This window comes from Onychostruthus taczanowskii, unplaced genomic scaffold (genome assembly GCF_017590055.1).
Source record: "Onychostruthus taczanowskii isolate IOZ18803 unplaced genomic scaffold, ASM1759005v1 scaffold12, whole genome shotgun sequence".
NCBI lineage: Eukaryota > Metazoa > Chordata > Aves > Passeriformes > Passeridae > Onychostruthus > Onychostruthus taczanowskii.
In genome coordinates, this window is record NW_024498351.1 from 15,336,270 (window position 1) to 15,355,215 (window position 18,946).

The 18,946-nt window shown below is 42.0% G+C and overlaps 1 protein-coding gene across 1 annotated transcript in view; it reads left to right on the plus strand.

Moving 5' to 3' along the window:
• The window catches only part of STOX2 (storkhead box 2), a 143,412-nt gene that overhangs the window by 10,941 nt on the left and 113,525 nt on the right, over window positions 1–18,946 (plus strand). The window lies entirely within an intron of this gene.

Here is an 18,946-nt window from a genome sequence, read left to right on the forward strand (position 1 = left end):
CATAGGGCCATGAAGCTTTGCAGTGCTTCTTGAAGAAATTTTGTGTGCTTAAGTATTCCCTGCTGGAAGCTTAGGGCAATTTTCAGCTGGGCTTGTTTCATATAGACATGTGTGTGAGGTTGTATGTATTGCTTTAAGTGCTGTATGAACAGAGGTTTTCCATTACTTTGAGTGGTCTTGATTCAACAAGGTACAGATCCCCACATGTGCTTACAGTAAGTTAAGTGTGAGTCTGGTAGTGGAGTCACAGTTTTTTAATATGGGTATGTCATATATTCTTGCATTTACCTGTTTTTAAGAGATTTGCCAGAGGAATCTCTTCCTGGTTAATCCCAGAGTGAGTCATCTGTGTCTAAACCAGGAGCCCTTTAAGAATTTAGGTTGAGAATCCAAGACTGGTATTCTTTGCATTTGTATTTTGATGTATATAGTACTCTGAAAACTAAATAGCAGAAGAGCTTACTCAGCTTTTGTAGGTGACTTCAGGAAAATATGAAGAGGAAGTATTAATTAATACTTCAATAAAAGTGTGAAGAGGAAGTCTTAATTAATACTCTGTCAATAGAGAAAAAGTCATAAAAAGTAGGCAACTTGACCTACAATCATTCTGATTTCTTTCCTTGTGTAGGAATTAGTGACTATCATCTTGTCATTTTTTATTTATGGCAGTAGCTTGTAGCCTTTAGCTTATAGATTTCTTATTAATTCAAGGTCTTTGGTTTTGTTTCCAAGGTATTTTTTATTGTTAGTTTGTCTTTGCTAGAAGTGTACAGATAGAGCTCCTCAGTGAAGCTGATGCCAAATAGCTGTTGGAATGTCTGTAGGGACTTGCTTCTTGGCTGCTTTTCAAGTGCAGTCTGGCTGTAAAATGTTTCAGTGTCAGAATCACTACATCTATCATTGTTCTGCTTTTCTCTGTCAATAACTGCTCTCATTCAATGACATATTTGTTCTTGAAGGGGGAAAGCAGATTCATCTATGTGCCAGCACATGAGTCTTTTCAATTTTTCTGCTCAGATAATCATTGGGCTTCAGGTTTCAGTGGTTACTTAAATTAATCCCAGTGATGTCTTTCCAGTCTCTTCAGTGTTTGTGTTGAGAGAAAGGCCGAAACTTATCCTGTCTGTTGGGAACCACTAGACACCAGTCATCTGGTGAGATGGAAGAAAAGAGAGTGCAGTCTTCAGTGTGGATTTTTGTGATGAGTGACTGAGGAAAAAAAAAATTGACAGAACTTTTCCCACTGCTTAGGACAATATTTAATGACTGGGATGTGTTATTTCAATTTTTCCTTTCTTTTTGTGATGGGAGTACTTTAGCTTGTTGGCTTGCACACCCATTTGGGTCATTTATGCTGCCTCCTGTCCTGGTGAGTAACAATCCACTAGTGTGATGATCCTCACTTTTCTTTAGTTTGCAGATTGCTGAGTTTCCAGCAAATGTAAATGGTGCTTTTCACTTTTAACTTTTTGTGGACCATTTGGAGAAGAGTACAAATGACTTGGGGACCTGCAGACCCCAAGCTGAAAACTCCTGACCTCTCCCACCCCACCATTTTACACCTGAATGTGCAGGTACCTACACAGCTGAAGTTTGTGCTCCCCTACCAGTATGCTGCAGACTTACCAAACTTTCCCTTCAATAATTCATAATTTATCATCTATGACAGCTACTCTGAGCCTCTGCACCTTTTCCTCGTCATCTTTTCTTCAAGGACACCTGTGGTGTAACTTTTGGAGCAGCAGGGATGGCTGGGAGTTTGATGACTGCAGGCTTGGTCCAAGCACTGTTCCTTGCCTTGTGTTTGAAAACACAAGTCTTGGGGCAGAGAACTGGGTGGCTCTGTCACGTTGATGTGCTGGGCACTGCAGTGCTGAGCTGGGCCTAAAGCCCTTAGGTGCTCTCACAGTGCAAAACCTTATACAGTAATACTACATATGAGGTTATTAGTGAATGAGAGGTAATCTGTAAATAGGCAGCTAGGCAAAGAATTCTTGCTCAAAACCTGCCTGGATTTGCTCTACCTGTTTTCTCACCACTTGGGCAATAGTAATTACTTTTTGTAGCAGTCCTCAGCCTGCTCCATGAATGAGTTGCATGCATAAGTCTTGAAGGCTTTAGTAGAGCTGTGGTGAGTTTGCAATTGCTGATAAGTAGATATGTGTTTGACTTGAATCTGGAGCCGTAAATGTGTAATAGTTCATAAATGGGCTATCCTTGCTTTATTTGCTCTGGTTATTAACTAAGAAAATGAGAGCAGGGCCCAATGGGTCAATAGGTGTAAGAGGAAACATGGCCTACTGTCCCAATCTGTGGTCTTGTACTCTTGGTATGTGACCAATATACCATATAATATGGTGATTGCACAGAAGGGAACTGGAGCCTCTCATGCTTCATATGTTTTTTTTAATAAACTGCAAGATAGTGATTCTTATGTGACATTACCTGTAGCTTTTAGTACTGTATATGGCTTCTTGCAGGCTTGTTCTTTCCTAATTGTGGTAAGAAAATACGAAATTTCCCCTCAAGGCATCTCTGCATCTTCTACCGAAGCAGTTTGTCAGTGCAGTCCTTTTAAGGTTTGTCGGTAGGGTCTCTTCTCTCTGTGGCAATGCTCAGAAGTACGTCTGTGGAAATGACCTACTCCTGTCCTGGAAAAGCAGAGGTGGAAAAAGAAGTGGTATCTTGTGGGGTTATCTTTCCTTTCCCTTCCTGAAACCACAGGTCTCATTGCTTCTGCATGATGACTAAGGTTTCTTTCAGCCTTGGGCTCCTTGATTTTTCCTGCATGTGTTTCAGCTGAACATAAATATATCTGACTTAGTTTTGAAGTAGCCAGCTCAAGTGTGGTTTGCATTCTTCAACTCCAGCAATAATTATGGTTTTCAGCAGTGTCTAACTCCCCTTGCTGCTCAGGGAGCCTGTGATGAGCTGCTGCAGTAAGAGACTTGAGTTCCTAGATTAAAGTCAGCTTGGCTTTATCCAGACTGCAGTGCTGGGATACAGTAACTCTCCTTTACAAACTGAGCCTGTGCAGTGAATTCCTTAGGGCTTTTTGCTTCCTGCCTTTTGAATTTCTTTTTCTGTGAACTTAGCAAGTGTGGCTTTTACCTTTGTCCGTGACTGACCTTTTCTCAATGCTATCTCTCTGCTTGAAAGCTCATGCCAGCATGTAAGCTCTTGTCATCTTCTCCAGCAATGGCTTTGTGCCAAGATCACACCAGTCTGATAAATGCCCTGAACAGCCTGTCCCTTCGCAGCCTACCTGCCTCACTGCTTGCAGCATCATCATTCTTCTGTTGGCTCTGCTCTACCTGCTTCTACAAAATCCACCTTCTTCGGAGGCATCTCGTCTTTCCTGATGGCTCCAGAAATTCCTGTGGCTGCATTTGGTGCTAGCTGGGGCTGAGCCTTCAAAAGTTGGCTCTTGGAATGGATATGGTGGTACTGTGCTTTGAAGTCAGTGTTTTGTAAAGGGCATGTTTTTTGATCCTTAAAAACATGAGATGGTTAAGGCAAGGCATGATGCCAAGCAGTGTGGGAAAAGTGGGGTTGAGAAACCAACCACTGGGACGTACTAGGTAGATGTGGGAAGTGCTGGAGTTGATCTGTGTCAACGCTATCCCTAACCTGCCTTTTTTCTTTCTGTTTACACTTCATTGAGGAAGGCACAGGTCCATTTCCAGATGTTTAATTGCAGTACTATAGCCCTCCTTATACTTAGCAAGAACTGAACTTCCCTCTGTAGCTGCACTGCCACAGTGATTTGAGCTGGTGTGGGTCAGCAACGAGGAGGTCACACAGCCTTTGCTCTGACATGGGAGCCCACAATGAGCCATCTCAAAGGCAAAAACCTAACCTGAAGAGAGAGGAAAAGAGAGTTCAGGATAAATTACTGTGGACCTTCTGCCTTATCTTCTCTGCATTATAGTCCTCAAAAAATGTGTGGAATCATAACGTAATTTTTGTAGGAACAGACCTCCATGGATCTCTGGTCTGACCTCCTGCTTACACTCATGGCATTATGGTTCCCATAATCTAACCTGTAATGCCCTGCTGAAGAAAGCAGCAGCTAACAGCAGCTCTGATGGATCTTGTGGATGATTTCCCCAATTCCCACATTTTGCTGTGGACAGGTCCTTTTGGAACCTTGGCTCCTGCCTAACAGGTTCCCCTGGTCTTTCTGCTCAGCGTAATGGGGGACCCAGGAGCACCCAGTGCTGTCTGGCTGTCTCTTCCACCCACACTGTTTGGACACTGGCTTTCTTGAGGCAAATGGAATACCTTTCTGAATGTACAGCTCTGAAGGAGATTAGGCAGCTGTTGCTTTCAGTTGAAATGTGCCTGTCTAAAAAAAAGTGTAACTCCTTCCCCAGCCTGCCTCAGATATATTTCTGTGTTTTGACAGATCCTTAAGGTGATTGTCAGACCAGTAGTTGCCAGCAGCTTTTTATAGGAGCTTTTCTTACCATGCTTGTCTTGGGAAAGATTTATTTTTTGAACCACTTAGTCCACAACTTAATTTTTTTTAGAGTCCCAGCAATAGCTGCTTTATGTAGTCTTGATAGATCTTTTTGAAATGTCCAGTAACCCTGCCCTTTCTTTAATTTTAAATGCTGAGAAATTAGGTTGTAATGACTTGGTGACTGGAAGTTAGGGAAAACAAATCAAGTGCTTTTTCTTCCTCCCATAACCTCATTTTCCCTCTTCTTTTGTCACTTTTCTGACTGCAGTTGACCTGCTCCTTGTTCGACCATGGTCTTTTTACTCAGATCATTAAATCCTGTGCTTCATCAGAGTTTAGGTTCTCAAACTACTCTTGGACAATATTTCCTTCTTATCTCCTTACTTTGTTCTTTCCTCAGCTGTGGCAGAAGGCTCTTATGGAGGCTGCAGGCCTTGAAGTTGGTCTCAGAATAGAGGGGAGGAAGAGACATTGACCAGTCATGCTTTTCTTAGTGTTTTTGCAGTCTGACAGATAGCCTTTGGACTGTGAAAGTGTGGTTCATTGACTTGCCCAGAATTAATTGTCTGAATAAAGGACTTAAAAAAAAAAAGAAAAGAAAGAAAAGTACCCTGTATATATGTTTTTTCATGGTGATGTCAGTAAACCCACAGGAAACATTCAAAGTTTGTGAGCATTTTGGCTCATCTGCTACAATTTCGAATACAACATATCTGTTAATCTGCTCCTGGTGAGATTGGCTGTGTTCTCTGTGCCTGGTCAGTGTATTTGGGCATCTGTACCACAGCAGATTTGAAAAGGGTCTTGCTAAAGGAAAAAACAAAGTACTTGTAGGAGCTGTTAAACTGTGGTGGGTTACTGGAAGAGGTAGGCTTGGGAACTGTAGACCCTCCCATCCCTTCTTACATGAAAGATCCAACTTTTACTTCCATTGGTGGGAATTTCCTACTGATAGTAGGAGTTAGAAGGTATTTTCAGTGAAATGAGAAATAGAGATGCCTCAAACTAAGAGGAACACAGGAGAAAAAGAATATATGAAATATAGACTTTGTACTTTGTCTGATTCTTTCTTCAAGATCCATTTCCTGACTTTTCTAGTCTCTTTTGCACAAGCTGTAGCTTTATTTGTGGTGCTGCAAGTGGCTGTTTTCAGTGAATTGTAGAAGGGACAATGGAATAAAATCAAGCAATTCTCTGCTCAGGTGTCCTAGTTACTCTGTTTTACATTTAAACAATTGAGAAGTTTATATGTGCAAGCAATGTTTGCTGCCAACTGAGCAAGTTTATAAACCTTTTCTGATGGTGTAACTCATACAAAATACACTGCCCAAAGCATTGCTAGAAATGTGATATAGTGGCATTTGCAAGCCCAGGCAAATACATACAAGATTTTCTACATTTCTAAATGTAGAATCCAGAGCTGCCTATCTGACTAATACATTGGTAAGGGCATGTCTGACTTTATTAGATAGGAGTCTGTGTTTTGGCTTTATTAGATGGCACTTTTTTTTTTTTACTTTTTTTTTTTTTTTTTCTGACTAGCTAGTAGTGTCTGGGCAAGCTGTCTCAAGCTATTAGCTCCTGACATCTTGAAAGTAAAAGCATCATTCTGTTCCTTTGGAAATTTGCAAAATTTATTATTGTACATTTTAAACAAGGAGGGGAAAATAAAGATGGTACATTAAAAGGTATATTGTTGATACAGTTTGTATTTCCTTCAGTCCACTTGCCACTCATTTAAATAACTTCCTTCCTCATCCCATGTTTGTGTTGGGTGTCAGGCTGTCTCTTAGTGTTTGTGGTGGTGGCCTGGGCACCCACACTCCTGGCATTCATGACCAGCAGTTCATGCTGGTGACTGGACAATACTGAGAATGCAGATGCACAACAAATGCAATTAAAATGTCTTTTTTTCCTTTCAAGAACATGTTTGTTAGGTATATTTAAAGGCAAGGGTGTGAATCACTTTCATAACTATGGTTAGGTTTATTTTTTGCCTTGAAGCTCACAGCTTTTCCATTGTAGGAGTTCTAATATTTTTTCTGGCTGACCAGACAACTGGACCAAAGGTTTGTTGATCAGCCTTCTTTAGGCAGCAAAGTACTTGGACATTTTCTGTCTAAAGAACAGGAAAATATTTGAGAACATACTCAAGTTGATAACAAAAAGATAAATTGAATAGAAATAAATAGAACAAAGGCAGGAACTTAAGCTTCCTTTTTGATTTTTTTGAAACTTAGTGTTTGGACACTGTGGTTTCCACTTAATGTACGCTTAGGAGTTTTTTCCAATAAACTGTGATGGTTTAAGAACTAGGTAATAAAATGGAAGGTGGTAAAATATCACTCTTAAAAAGCCAGAAAACTAGAAAACATGTGAGGACAGGTATTCTTAAGGTTTGGAGAATAATTTTTGCATGTAGCAGCTATATTGTGGAAACCAACTGAATCATAAGTCCTGGCAGAAAAGAAGTTGACCAATGATGTTTGGTTTGTTTTTTTTTTTTTTTTTCCTGATGTAAGGATTTGGGAATTTCAAATGAAAATGTTAGGAGTTAAGTCTGAAACAAACAAAAGAGCTGTATTTTCAGAAAACATAATAAAGCAATGAATAAATAATGTCTTAGACTTGTTGTATCCTCCATATCTTACATGAAAGATTTCTCATAAAAAAACCCCAAACAACAGAACAGCCTTTCCCCCCCCAAACCTGAAACTTTTCTCTTCAAAAGTAAATGGATACATTGACAGAAGAAAAATTTGGCATACACAAGAACTTCTTTGTGTGCTGCCAGACCATTCCTGGCTCCCTGTGACTAATTTGGAGCTGGCTTTTGTAGCCACAGGTGGCTCCCAGCAGAGTTCACTGTGTGTGGAGGTGCTCCTTTTCCTGCTCTGTGCTGTGCCAGTGGCTGCTGAGTCTCCAGGGCCAGGGGAGTACCCGGCCTGCAGCTTCAGAGCTGTGTGAGGTGGGCAGTAGGCACAGGAGACAGGGGCCCCTCCTCGATGGAAAGCAAAGCACGGCTGCATGGAGCAGAAGATGCCAGCCTGGAAGCGCTTCTTTGAATTCCCATCGTGGGTTGAAGGGGGTCAGTGCACTGGTATGCCGCCTATTATACGATCTTCCTTCTACTTTTACAGACGCATCGTTTTCTTCATCTGATAATTTGCTTCAAGGACCAGAAAAGTGAGTTTAAGGAATTTGCCCCCACTGGTGAAAGAAAAACCTGGGGACCTCCCAGGAGCTCATTATAGAGTTGTAAGGACGCACATGAAGCCGGGGGTTCTTGGTGTCAGGGGCTCCTTACAAAAGGAGGTATTTGCTACAGTATTGATTTCAGAATGGGATGTTTTATTTAAAAATGCTGAGCTCGGAACAAACTGAGTTCAGCACATGAGTGGTTTTTGGTATCTTCAAATGCCAGCAGAGGAGACGAAATGCCTCTTCATAGGGATACTTAAAATGACTGTCATGTTTACTCATGTGAGTATTTTCCATAAGGTGACCATGAAGTACCATTTGGAACAACATGCAAATCTAGGGAAGTGTAGGGAATTCTTTTGTCATGTCTGTTGGATAGCATGAGCAAGACAAGGATAACAGTTCATTAACACCTCCAATAAAAGAAAAAAATGCTTTATTGCTACCTGTGTGATGTGTATTTGACAATTAATATACTTGCTGAACTTCTGTGGAATACAGGGTCTCATTTAGGATTTTTGATAATTTCTGATTGTTGCTTTGTTTGTGTGTTTGGTTTTTTGTTCTGTTTTTCTTTATTTTTTATTTTTAAAAGTTTTTCCTGCTGGAATAATTCAGCGTGGCAAATGACACAGTATACAACAGTCATAATGGGCTTTTTTTCTTTTGGTGTCAGTCCTTAAGATTGGGTCATCCAGAAAGACTTCCCAGTTTTGGTTTGTTGTATAGCACTGTATGCAACGGGTATTAGGAAGGGCAGAAGTAGCTGGGCCCTCTATAAGTAATGTATTTCCAAGTACCAAGATGCTGACTTGAGAGAGGCCTTTCTTACACCATTTCATGTGATGGTTTGAGAAGCAGTTACTTGGAAATCTTCCTCTGCCCAAATCTGCTCAAGGACTGGTTGAACAGGATGTGCTGAGCTGAAGCAAGAGCTTTTCCCTGTTCTCCTGGGATTTACCTAGAGCAGACACAGCCTATAATGGTGTGCCCCCAAAAATTGCTTTGTTTTGCCAGCCCTAGAGCAATAAACAGCTGAGCCATGTGTATCCAAAAGTGCCAGGTGTGGTGGAGACAGAGGAAGGGCTCACTTCCACAGGTTGGGGAGCAAGGTCCAGCCTATGTTGGGTGTTGGCAACTTGTTGGGATAGTGAGAGGGGAAGCTGAGCATGTTAGGGACTGCACTCTTAGTTGCTGTGCTTGTGTGTAAGACAGACTTATGACAGCTTTAGAAAGAAGGCTTGCAGATGTTGGTGTGGCAGATTGAGGAGAAAGAAGAAATTTTGGAATGTTTGCTCCTTTGCAGTAGTTTTTCCTTGCTGCAATGGCTTCAGCATTATTGAATATTTTTCTAAAAATCTTAACTTGTACCTGCTAGTGCAGCTCAGCCAGACCAAGTCCTACAGTGGCAAAGCCCCTTGTGAAATACTAGATCCTAGGAGAAATCTTTAAATCCCCTGTGTGCTTTGGGATAACCACTCCCTTATGCTTCAGCCTGCTGGGCAGTGCACCAAACACATTGTTGACAGAACATTTATTGCACTGATACCTGCAAACACGAAGTAAGATTGTATATTAAGGAGGATTTATGCTGCAACTGCATGCAAGGGAATCTAGTCTTCAAGCTTAAGAAAATGAAAACTTCCAGAGGTGAATCCTAATATCAGAGTTTAGTCTTTTTTTTGTGATCTGGCTGGCCCAGCCAACCAGACTGGTGGCTGAGAGACATCATCACTATATGGGTTATGTCTGGTGTCAGTGTTACAGAGAGCAGAGGGAAGAGAGAATGGGAAGAAAAAAATTGGTCAGAAATAATAAAAGTGAAGAAAACATCTGGGTTATAGATTCATTTGGAGAGGAAATCCCATGTAAGTCATCCTGTGGGTCTTGTACATGTACATGTGTATATATAGTGCTGTGGTGGTGGCAGTATGTCCTCATTGTGGCTGGGGTTTTAGGGCTTTAAGCATAATATGATATTGGATGTAGAGAATGTATTGATCAAAATGTGAACAGAATATGCAACAGTGGCTTCTTGAGGAGGTGAGTTTTATCACTGCATTTCGGATTCCCATTCTTCTCTTCTTCCAAACTATTCTTCCAAACTATTCTACCAGATGAGGTAAGATGTATTAGTGTGGAATCCAGTGAGTTTCCTTGCCATTGGTGAAGGTTGCTTTGCTGCGTATATTGGAAGATTTATTCCTGTGGTGCTCTGTTGGCATTATGGTATTTGCTCTCCACTTCTAAAATAGAGGCAGAATGTTGTAAAACCAGGCTTTTATCTTTGCTGTGGATGAGCTTTATTACAGAGCAGCACTCCAGCCTGCATCTTCACTTGCATTGACCTACATAGACATACTGGTTTCACCCTCTCTCTTACTTGTCTCATAGGTTAGACTTGATCTTGGAGGTCTTTTCCTACTTAATTGATTCTGTGATTCTGTAATGGCTTTGTCCAGCTTATTAGTAGCCTTGTGGAAGCGAAGGTATGTGTGACTTGCTGGATGACTGGTAAAGCCTAACTCATTTTGCTCTAAGCCATTTCTTGGGTTTATGTTACAAAAGGCAAACCCCTTTGACGCAGCGCAGAACAGAGGGTCAGCTATTACAGGTGTAATTATCCCAGTGAAGAATGCAGGCTGGTTGAGTGCTGCTGTCAAGCTGGGCTGTGTTTTAGACCTATCTGACAGGTAAAGAAGACTAAGAAATAGCTTTATTTTCTCCCATGACCTTGTTTAAAGGTGGTACAGGACCTTACTCCTCCTGCTTTTTCTCTCCTGCAAAATACACATAGTTTGCTCAAGTGCTGATCCCACAGTCCTATGAGCAGTTTCAGTTTGACAAGGAATGCTTGATGTAATCTTCTGAAATTAGGCATGTAGGTGTGTTGTGCTTATTAGCCTGCTAGTTGACCGTTTAGCTATTTTATCTCAGTTATGATTAAAAGAGTGTTACCAGGAAAGGAGGAAGAGGAGGTGGGTCAGGAAGCTGAAGGTGGATCCAAGGCAGGATGTGTTTGGGCCTGTGGATGGGCAGCGTCTGGCAAAGATGTGCCTGCAAGTGTCTTCTAGCTATCAGACTACATTTGTACTGAAAAAGGAGACTTTTTTATTCCAAAACATTCATTTTGCACTCTGATTTGAAGAGGTTTCTTGCCCCTTGGTGCAAACTTCTGCATAACTCTTCTCAAATCACCCCCATTAATGCACAGGGTGGTTAGGTCAAACTGAGAGAAAGCATTTTCCTCCTATAAAATTGTCTTTTCCCATACAGAGAGATGACAAGGTGCATGGAATTTAAATGTGATCTCCAAAGCGTGTCTATTTGCTTTAAAGTATTTTGTTTTAGCATCTCACACAGACCATATTTTTCCTTGTGAGTTGCGACTGACTCTTCAAGTCTTGGGAAAACAAACCGTGTTTTTGTTTCAATCTTCTTCATCTTCGAAATGAAAATAAAGTTGAAGACTTTGTTGCATGTCTTTCTACTGTTATGGCATTCCCTTGGAGTGAATTTGACAGGGATGTTGATGGAGAGCTCTTAAAAATGGCTGGTGCTTTCTGGCTTGGTGTTGATACACCCCTGAAGGATCTGCAACTAAGCCAGTTCAGAATTGCACCAAGAGATTGGGAAATCCCTTCTGTCTAAATTAGTGCATTTGGAGTGGTAGAAGTTTGTAGGGATAAAATGACCACAGTTACATAAAGTAACTGGTAGTGTCATCAGGGGAATGGTGTTGTAGCATCCGGCAGTGATGAGGAAGATAAATCAAAGTCGTCCTTGCAGAGAACATGCAGAACAGTCCCCTTTGCTGTGCAGAAAAACAGACAGCCTTGTGTTACTTGTGATGGGCCAGACAGGGCCTTGTGCCAGAAATTAGTGATGGTTTAAAGAACCAGATTTTGCTTCTGAATGGGGCAATAATTGTGTAAATGAGATTTTTGGTTGTTTTTAAAATTATTTTAACAAGTGCCAAGTGAATTCTTTTCTCTTTATAAAATTGAGGACTGAGTTGTTTCTGGTAGAAAATGAAACCCTATTTCTTTATGGAGGGGGAGGGGAAAGAGTGAAAAACGCATAAAGAGGAGACCATCAGCAGGTCTGTGGTGAGGAAGGAACTCACTGTAGGTGTTGTCAAGGAAGGGGGTGCTGCTTCTCATAACCCAGAGGAAAGGGTGTGAAATGTGGTAATAATTGTAGGAAATAATTGTCATCGTTGTTCTGGCTGGACTGTGCCCTGCACAGCAAAGGGAAATGACCATGGATCTCTCTGAATCTTGTTACTGTGCTTGTTTAGTTTTGTGGTGTAGTAAGAAAGGAAATTATGAAGTAAAAGGGATCTTGGCAGGCTTTGGTTTTCCTCTGCAGAGGGGTGGGAAGCAGACCAGAGTTTAATCATACCCTGTAAAATGTGTATGTTTGTTCTGAAGTATTTCAGGCTCAGGCAGAAGGTAAAACACCTGTATAAACTCCTGACTTGTGCCTGTGAGTTATGTCTGTTTGGGGTTCTGATATCCATGATATATAAAAGTTCTGGGTTTTTTTCTCTGTCTTCCCTACAGTCTTTCTGCTGTGCATGAGGAGACTTTTCTCCTTGAACTTTGATTTATCTTCACATCTTTTGTGTCTCAACACCCTTTCTTGGCCAGGCCACTGTGACCTTTTGCCATCTGTGTTTGACTGCTTTGCTTTCAACTCTCCTCCTTCCTTATCCCCTGATCCTCACTGAGCTCTCCGGATATTTGCTGACCCTTGGTTCAGTTCACCCTTCCCCTTTTCTGGGCTGTCCTGCAGATTCCCGTAGGCTCTCACCAGTCCAGTCCCTTGCCTGCTGTACTCCAGCCTGCTCCATGGTCTTGGCTACCCTTTCCACACTGCTCATCTGCTCTCCCTTGTTCATTGCTTCCCACTTAGCCTTTCATTGCCTTTCCCTTGACGCTCCTCTCAGTAGCTTACCAGTGGTGTGAGCCATTTCCTTACCCTCCCTCCCAAACACCTTTTCTTGATCCCTTCACAATTTTTGCCTGCCTATCCCATTTGGACACAAAATGAGTAGTTGTTCAGTCTCTTGCTCATCCCTTGCGTCCAGACTACGTGCAAAATCGGCGGCTGCAAACTTTCGAGGAAATCTAATTCCATTTTTACAAGCTCCAACCTTTGCAGGCTGTAATTACCTCTTGCCATCAGCACTGAGACCTCTTTGCTGCCGGCTCACCTGACGCAGGCACGCACACACGTGTACATATACCGTGGCCCTGCTTCCCCCGGCTCTTCAGCCTGTGCAGCATCGGCTCACCTGCGCTGGATACTTGCTGTCACTGCCCCTTGGCGCAGCTCTTTCAGCTCCTCCAGGCTCTACCTCATTTTCCTCCTGTCTGCCAGGTATTGTTCCCTGTGTTACCCTTGCCCATCAAGCTGGTGAGGAAGGGTTCGCTTGTTTGTGTCTGCAGTGTCTTTCTGGGTTGGCTGGGCCTTACTTTTCCTATATTGAAATACGCCCAGTGGTTGCCTCCACTGGATACCTTCATACCTTGGTGTGGAGATGCCATTTCTGTAGCATGTCCAGACCCCTGTCAATGCCTAGCCTTGACACAACTGCTCTGATTTTGTTTTTCCCCTTAGTTCTCCTTGTCTTACCCTCCTGGTCTAAGGCAGGTGGGCACCTTTCTACATAAGGGTGCTTCCATATTTTAGTCTAGCCTAGGAAATAAACAGCATCCTAACTGGGTACTGAAATGTTTTTTAACAGCACTGGTGAACTTAACCCTAGTGTGACATTGCCTGTCAGTGAGGTTAAATTCTTATGCTGACCTTTGTAAGAAATGAAAAAGAACCCCAACCACTTCAGAAATTAATTGCGAGATGTCTGCAAATTTATGGACGACATAAAAAGTGAGCTTTCATGGTGAAACAGCCTTTTGTCAATGTGCCTGCTTTTTTTACCCCTGGATGCATGGTGAACATTGTCACCACTTGTTTCTTGGGTAAAATGCCCAAACCTTTAAAATACAGAGGAGCAGAAGCCCCCGGATGTGAGACATGAAGTAGTGTTGCTGCATCCACTCTGGTTTGGGCATGCTTGTCTGATTTCAGAATCAGTGGAGCAGTCACGGTATGTTCTTTTGTCTTCTCCCTGCTTCTCCTTGGAGGCCCTCTGGCAGGTCTTCAAGGGCAGAACTTGCAATCCAGGATTGCTTGATTCAAGATTTGAGAGCAGAAGCCCAAGAAAATGTCATTTTAAACATACAAAAAATCTCTGTGTATCCAGCCCATCAGCACAGGGCACCCATGTAAAGGCTTCCCTCTCCTGCCCTTTATCTCTTGATTAATTTTCCTCATTTCTTGGTGTGCATGAGTTCATCTGCTTCAAGCAGTGGGGCAGCAGAACAAAGCAGTTTTCAAAGGAAACAAGGGTAATTTATATCTGGTTTTCATTTCCTTTTTCTTCTATTTGGTAAACTGTACAATATTTAATAACAGAAGACTTGCTCATTCTTGTGTCTCAGACTCTGAATTATTAAATCTCAGAATTTCTGATTCAGATAAAGAGTAATTAGTGTGTGCAGTATCTTCCTGACACGTGCTTGAGATGTAATCAGGAACCAAGGTGCTCTTAGCAAATGCTTTGTTAAAGTACACTGTAAAGCACCATCTTACCAGGCATGGAAAGAGCCTGTAGTCAAAGGAAAAAAAAGCCTTTTGGAAGCTGAGAGCTTTGGGAAGGTGGGATCAGGTATATGTTAGAGACAGTGCTCATCTGCTGGGTTTATCCTTCATTAAATTTTCAGCATAGATCCTCATAACATAGTGTCAGCAGAAACACAGGCAAAGCTTAAGGGATTACACTGATTAATAAGTGGATGTAAGTTTTGGGTTTTGTTTGTTGCATTAGAGCTCAAGGAGTCATTCAGGTGCTTTGCTTGGACTCGTGCCCACATCTAACCATATGGTACAGCAGTTGATGGAATGCAGATAATAACTTCGTTTTCTTTGCTATTTAGGTTCAAACTTGTGCTAACAGGTCCCCTCCCAAGCTTTGCTCCAACCCACTAGGTGAACCTAATAGAGAAATTCATCTCTCCATGCCTCAGTTTCCCCATACAGCAAACAGCAATAATGGTAATAATACACTGCTTCTCTTTTAATGCGTTTGGAGTGTATGGATGAAAAGCACCAAATACAAGCTTGCTATTTAATTATTTGGCCTACTCAGGTCAAATATGTAAGGTACTCAGTTTGTCTGACCATGCTGTAGGAACACCCATGTTTGGGAAACCTGGACTTCCCGTATCTGTCTGGGCAGTGCTGCCAGCCTGCCCAGTTGGGCTGTGACCTACAGCATGGCGAATACAACTGGCATTAGTCAGCTGGCCACTTCAAAAGGTGAGGGGAGAAGGGAATGAAAACTTGCAGGAGGAAACCATGCTTCAAACCTGAATAAAGGAACCTTTCTCTGACCAGGGAGCCTGGATACACAGGCAGTGCCACTTCCTAGGTAATTTTAAGATGTATTCATATTTCAAAAGAGAACTGAGTCAAACCAGCTAATCCATGTAAACTGTTGTCATAGGTATGTGAAATACACATCTGTCAGCCCTGAGCAATTGCAGTGTGGGTCTGGGTCAAGGCATATTAGTGCCCCTATTTCCCTGGGTGGTATGGGAAGCAAGGTCAAAGGGTGTGGGAATACCAATTTCTCTTTCTCTAGCAAATTGCTGATGAATGACTCTTCAGATCTGGGGTCTTGAGGCACACTCTGTGAGTGTGGATAGCATGTTGTTACTGCTCTTTACAGGATTAAACTTATCCCAGGAGGAATCTGCTCTGGAGTAGACTTTAAAATTTGGGGGCAGGCTAAACCAGCTATTGAGGTTAAACCAGCTACCAGAGGGCTGATAGCAATGTGTGTGCTGTCCAGAGGTGTCCTGATCTTTTGAGAACAGGTGTGTATAGATAGATAGACAGACAGACATGTAATAGCCAATATATCTACAATATCAATGCTTATTTTAAATCTTCCCATTTAAAAGGGAAATGTTTAAACCTTGAAAATAAACCAGTAGTTTAGAAAAAAGTGTAATATGGAGCAATTGTACTAAGAATTGTATTGTGCTATAGCATTACACTAAGTCTACCAAGCCTATAGGCAAAGGCTTATGCCTTGGATTTAAAGAGTATTCAGTATGTCCTGGTCTCACTGTAGAAACCACATGTAGGAGGAGACAGTTTCAAAATGCAAGACTTGCTGTCATTAGTTGTTCCTCAGTCTCCTGACTGTAAGGCTGTTCCACCTGAAAGCGGCTGGCAATCACTTTAAGGGGTGTTGGAGCTGATCTTCAAAGTCATGGGATTTTTATGTTTTTAAGGAACAACCTGACTGCAGAGTCACAGGATACTCCATTAAAATTTTGGGGAGATAATAGTGGTCCAAAAGTTTTGCACAGATACAGATATAAGCACAAAGGTAAAACAAATATTTTAGTGTAAATGGTTCTTAGTGCCCCTGAATTTACAAGCAAATAAATATTTGATTTCCTAGTTCTTATCCAGTTTCTGCCAATAGCAGTATCTTCCAGTAAGAAAGTTATGGCCTCCAGATAGAATGGAGAACACAGAGTTCTCTTTTAAACAGCTGAATATAAATTTTTTGATGCGATCTGAAAAAAGTCTGACTAGTGGAGCATTCCAGCTGTCTGTGAGCTAGTTTCAGCCTAGCCATTTGCCTGTGTAGTGTGACCTACCTGACATACTATTTGCTTTTCCCCTTCTGCTTTTTTGTTCTTTTCTAGTTTCATTGCTGTTTCTCCTGTTTTGTGAGATGATGCTAATGATAACTTTCTCTGTGTGTAAGCCACTATCTTTCCTCCTCCTGCTCCACAGAGCTGTTGTCTCTTCCATTGACTGCCACAGCTTTTATGTGAAATGGAAGCCACTAAATGTAAATAGTATCTCAACAGCAATTAAAAGTTTAAGTACATACAATGAAATTTCTTTAGCTTTAAAAGAACGAGATGGAAATGACCCTGTATTTGGTTTTATGCCATAAGCAATTGCTTTTTTTATGTCTGTGGCCTGAATAACTTAGATTCTGCATGTGGTCTGCAGGTACCTGGGAATGGTGTTAGAACATCTCTCACTAACTTTTTCAAGCACCTAGCCTACATACTGTGATTTTTTTTTTGCAGTTATGCCTAAACCCCAATCCCAGAATTTGTTTTTAAATACTGCCTAAATATTTTCTTGGTGTGCAAGCTGTCTTACTAATTCTGACTAAAGTCATTGTAGCATTAAACCACAGTGCAAAAAGCCAGAAATATGCAGGATCCAGGCCACTAGTTGTACATGATGAGGGAGGAAAACCCTGCATCACCCCACACCTAAAATTTCCCATTCAGCAAGCCCTCAGTTTAATACCTGATGTCCTCATTTGTGTTATGTGGGAGACACTTTACATGCCAAGAACTGGAGCAACTCGCTCTGGTCTGTGATTTTGCCATTGAAAAGAAAACATCATTTCTGGTTCCTCAGCATGCATTTCTCCCAGTGAAGCGAGTCTGGTGGCAGCTCCGTGCCTTGCTGTGGTCCAGACCAGATTAGTCTTGGCAAATGCTTGCCACTGGTGTTAGCAGTGATGAAGGTGAGCATGTAAGCCAGGCTTACTGATTTCTGCTCTCATTAGTCATGTCACTGAGGTTATTACTGCTGACCTCAGGAGCTCTCTTTTCTTATCCCTGCCAGCCACCTCCACCTCATGGGAGAGGTATGTTGGGGAAGTTGTAAAACAGTAGGGTAGAGGCAGTCTAGGCATGTACTAATTTTTAATTTTTTTCCCCCTGCTTAATACCTTTTCCAATATTTTCCAAAGGTCAGGAACTGAAGAATGCTTGCTGTCAAGCTTGCACTTGCTTTGCTGCTTTTGAAATCTGAGCTGATTTTGCCTTTTTACAGACTTTTTGAATGACTGCAGGTCTTGGAGGTTTGATGCTTCACATTACTGAATAACTTACTGCTACTTGTGCTGTATTAACCGTGACTTTTGGTCATGATTCTGCAGCCTTGTTTCAATGTCTGCTCTGTTTCTGGAGGTCAGTCACTCAGGAGGCAGCTTTGGTCCTTCTCTGGTAGGAAATGTCTCACATGGCTCTTGGTGATGCTGTTGGGGGCTTGGAGTGACCATCTTGGTATTCCTCTATGGGGAGAGTGAGAGAGGAGGTAAGAATTTGCCTTTTAGCATTTTTAGTGGTTTTGAGCTGAGTGAACACACCCCAAGCTCTATGCCTTTTCAAGTCCTGAGATCCTGGGAACACTGCTGTGGTTGCACACTGGGAATCCTATGGCACCATGGCAAATACCATAGTCTCTGAGAAATGCATGCAGTAATGCTTGCAGCTTCTGCGTGCTCTGATCATGACAACTCTGGCAAGCTCTATGATAGCTGCTGGCTGCAAGTAGGTTTTGTAACTTGTGGGAAGAAAATCAAATGCCACTGTGAAAATCTTTTGTGAACCTTCCTGTGTGTCGTTAGCTTGCCTTTGCCTGGCCTACTCTGAAATTCCAGAGCAGAAAAAAGCACTGAGCTGTTGAGGATGCTAGAAAGAAAGTGTCATGTTAACCCAGGGGTTTCTGTGTTTGGGACTGCCCAGGGCAGCCTTTCTGTAGCCCATGCCATGGAGGAGCCATCTCTCAGCCGACTCAGCTGATGTTGCCAAAGTGTGTTTTGCTGATTTCCATGTCAGCCCTCCTTGGTGGCAGCAGCAGGAAGGCCATCCCTGGCAGATTGCTGGCAGTGAGGAAGGGGTTTTTTTGAGTCTCCAAAAATCCAAACTGGGAGTGTGATGGGGTAAAAGCATCTGCCATGGAAATGGATCTGGAGTACAGACTTTGCACAGATCCATGTGGGTAATGCTGTGACCATGACCCTTAAACATTTGCTGTTTCCTTGCTCTTGGGTGTCATTACCTAGCAGGAAACAGGTGGAAAAATTGTCCAGGAAAAATAGACCAGGCTTTTGCAATAGGCAATTTGGGTTTTGGCAGCTGGGGTGAGAAGGCCAGTTTCCATTGAGCATCTGTTTCAATGTGAAAAATGGCAGGAAATCTGTTTTTTCAATTCTTTTTACACTTGTCTATGCATTGATTCAAATGCCTCAAATATTTCACAGCTGAGATAATACCAATAACAAAATTATGCTTAATTTCAATGTTGCAAATAACTGAAGCAAATTTTTTTTAATTGCCTCCATCCAGAACAAGTATTGCAAAACCAGTGCTATATGTA